The sequence below is a fragment of the Mastomys coucha genome, unplaced genomic scaffold (assembly GCF_008632895.1).
Source record: "Mastomys coucha isolate ucsf_1 unplaced genomic scaffold, UCSF_Mcou_1 pScaffold13, whole genome shotgun sequence".
Lineage (NCBI taxonomy): Eukaryota > Metazoa > Chordata > Mammalia > Rodentia > Muridae > Mastomys > Mastomys coucha.
This window is the reverse complement of record NW_022196895.1, coordinates 12,017,706-12,021,577: the sequence shown is the minus strand read 5'-3', so window position 1 is coordinate 12,021,577 and position 3,872 is coordinate 12,017,706.

Below are 3,872 nucleotides of genomic sequence, written 5' to 3'. Positions count from 1 at the left end.
CATAGACAGCAACACACGATGTGATACATAGACAGCAACACACAATGTGATACATAGACAGCAACACACCGCACATTGGTATTTACTTACAAATGACTTGAACAGGAACAAAAATGAATTGTGTATTCATTTATTCATTTGTTTATTTATTTTTAGTTTTTTGAGACAAGGTTTCTCTTTGGGGAGCCCTGATTGTCCTGGAACTACCTTTGTAGACCAAGCTGGCCTGAAATTCACAGAGATCTGCCCGCCATGCCTCTCAAGTGCAGGGATTAAAGGCGCTCACTACCACCGCCGAACTGTGTCTTTGTTTGGTGAATATTTATTTTATATTTCAAGGTCATGTTATGGAACATCATTTGTCCCCATTGGCTTTGCTTGAATACTGTTTATTAAAAGCTCACTGGACCCATCTCCAGGAACAAAAGAGTCTTTTTTTTTTCTTTTTCACTACATCTATTTTGTGCCTCAGTCATGAAGTACCAGAACTAGAGAGCCGTCTAATCTAGAAAGAGATGCAACTTCCTTCACAGCCATTCATTCTTGACATGAGGCCTGCCTGCCACCACCCACACAACAGTCTTCAGTGACCGTCCCATCTTGCAGATACTGCCCAGGACCCCTACTTCACCCTCACCTGGCAGCCCACTGACAGTCTTGTGACAGTGACATCTTCTTCACAGAGTACTTCTATGCCTCAGAATGAGTGGATCCTCTTAGTCCTTAAGGCTAATCTTGCCTCTTCTGTTGGCTTCGGATTCTCTCTTCTAGACAGAACTTTCTCCTGATCTCTCTGTAGATTTTATTTTTAAAATGCTTTAATGTGTATGGATTATGAGTGTTTGTATGTATGTAGGTATGCTCACGTCTGGTTCCTGTGGAGGAAGGAAGAACAAGCCAGATTCCCTGGAAATAGAGTTACAGATGATTATGAGCCAAGATGTGGGTGCTAGGAACCAAACGTGGATCCTCAGTAAGAGTAACAAGTGCTCATAATCAACCGAACCATCTTTCCAGCCTCTCACCTTTAAATCTTAATGCTTGGTTGAGATTATTTGCTTTAGAGTGAGGCATGATGTCACACGCCTTTAATCCCAACGACTCAGGAGACAGAGGCAGGCAGATTTCTGAGTTCAAGGCCAGCTTGGTCTACAGTTCCACAATAGCCAGGGCTACATAGAGAAACTCTGTCTTTGGGGGATCTCTGTCCTCAGGATCATGGTTTTTGGTAGCTGCTATCTGTTCCCACATGGGCATCATTCTGATCTCCATATATGGTAGCCTATTTGCTCATTCTGCTTCTGTCTCAGGTCAGTTTCCTCTATAGTTTCCTCAACTAGAAACAGAGTTTAATCAAGTTAAATAACCGAGTATTTCCTGACTTATCAAACATTAAATCCATCCCCTTCTCTCACTAACAAGCTTGGAGGGCTGGGTTGACTGGGTGTGTACTCGTAAAAAAAAAAAAATGCATAAAGCCCTGGGTTGGTTCACAGCACTGAATAAACTGAGTGCAGTAGCACACACCTGTAAATGCTACCCCTTGGGAGGTAGACACAGTGGGATCAGATGTTCAAAGTCAAGCACTGCAAGTCTGAGCTCAGCCTTATCTACAGCATACAACCCTGTCTCCAAAAAGAAGGATGTTCTATTTTGTTATGTTTTGTTTGTTTTACTTAACTTCTCTGCTTGATTTCTCATCACAACTCGGGAATCTCAAGTACAGTTGAAACACACGAGTCCAACAGGGACAAAGCTCCCCCTTCAACTCGGGGTCTCAGTTTCATGCCAGTCCACACTGGCATCGACAGACTGCTCCACGCCCAGGTTACCGCCCCCTCCGAGATCCCAGCTTCCGGGCCTTATCTCATTCGCTCACTCCTCCATCACTTGCCTTTATTCACACCCCACTGCTGCTTGGAACCTCACACTTTCCCAGACCTTTCCTAAATAGCTCTGACAATACGCCTCTCCTAAACCCAGCCAACCTCAGCCTCTTGGATGTTCTTAGAGGCTCTTTGCCATTCGTTCTTAACCTTGGCGGCACATTGAATCACCGGAAAGCTTTTCTAAAGCCCTCAATGCCTGGTCTTTATCCCAGACCAATTAAATCAGAACCCCCGGGGAGAAGCCCCAGTGCTGGCGTTTTTCATAGCTCTCCAGGTGATTCCAATCTTCAGTCAAGGTCGATAACCGCTGCCTGCCGCCATTTATCACTTTTTCCCTTTTGGTTGTAATTACACTGTATTTGTCTTATTCCCAGGACTAAATTCGAAACTCCTTGAGGGCAAAGACCATCTACCACATCTGCTTATCCCCTGCAGTTCTCGAGGACTCGGAGTTGCAATAAATATTGTTGAATTTAATTTGAAATTTGAAATTAACCATAAGCTTCAATTTTAGATCTTGCATATAATTTTATAAAAGAATTAAATTAGTAGAGGACTAATCTGAGGATTTTTTTTAAAAAAGTAAGATTCTATATTTCATTACCAAAAATATTCTGATATACCTTCGAAGTCAGATGCGGTCTGGTTAAAAACCTTGCATGTGTGTGGCTGATGCCGTCTTTGCCTTTTACACCTTCAGTTTTGAACTCTGCACAAACACAATAAATATTCTGTTTCCTTGGAAAACCCATTGCAAAGTGTGACTGGGTGTGTACTCCTTTCTAACTGAAATAAACAAAGGCAGCCAGGGTAGTGCAATCGTGATCTGCCTTTCCCGGTGCTGATGCAGAAGGGTACCTCAAGCAAAACCACAGTGTGAACTTAGAGCAGAGCGCCTGACCTCCTTTCTCGAGCTGGGGGGAAAAAGAAAAGAAACGAAAAAGAAATGAAAAATGAGACGAGGAAGATTCGCCAGCTCTTTGTGCGGCTACAGTTGCTAAGGAAACTGCTTCCTTCGCCTCAACCTGTCCACGCAGCCCGTTTCAGGCATTCTCCTGGTCTTTTTGAAAATAAGGATATCAAAGAGAGGAGAGATGATAGAGAATAAAAGTCAAGGTTGCAGTGGTGCAAACGGAGCCTGGCGCTCTTTCTTCCTTCTATGCCGCTGCTCTGAGTCACCTAGAATATTTGCCACCTGGCAAAACCCTCCTGGAACTAAAATCTTAGAATTAGCCAATAGGGTAAACAAAACAATAGGAAGCCCTATTTGACATGCAGCAGTGGCTAAAAAACTGCTTTCTCACCCCAATCTGCTCTTTTCTTTCCTGCTGGGAAAGGAGAAGGCGACTCTTAACCCAGCATGGGATGTGCCTCCGCCCTCTCTCGCCCCACATCTCAGGAGAAAGTACTCCAAGTTTCTCTGCACAGTGGATGCAACCTGGGGCTCCTGAAGCTCAAGTGAACCCGAACCCTGCACTGTTTAAGGTGGAAGCGGGCGGGCAGAGAATGCCAGGCTCTGAGGCAAATGGGGAGTTGGGCACAGCAAACAGGGATGTCAAAGCTAAGGGGTTCAACCTCATTCCAGGGGCTCACTGAAGATATGGAAGGGAGGTGTTGCCTCAGCAACAGCCCAGTAAGCGCAGAGAATGCGCCATCATTCATTGAGGAAGCACCTGCTGGCCCGTGGTTGACACTGCGTGGATTTGACCATAAGTATCACTACAATTCTCATTAGACGAGAATTCTTCTCTATTCTTCCTCCATTTCCCATTGACTTACTCATTGCCTTCAGTGAAAACAACCTATTTCCTTTACCAATTCAGATGAAATGCAGCACAGAAACAGTCTATAAGAAATATAGAAACCTATGGTGGTGCCCCACATGGATTGAGGTGGGGAAAGTTAGGGTCCCTGGAAAACAGGGAGAGGATCCCACCCTTAGCAGGTGGCTTTGGCAGTGTGGGGCTGGACCTGTGCCTATCT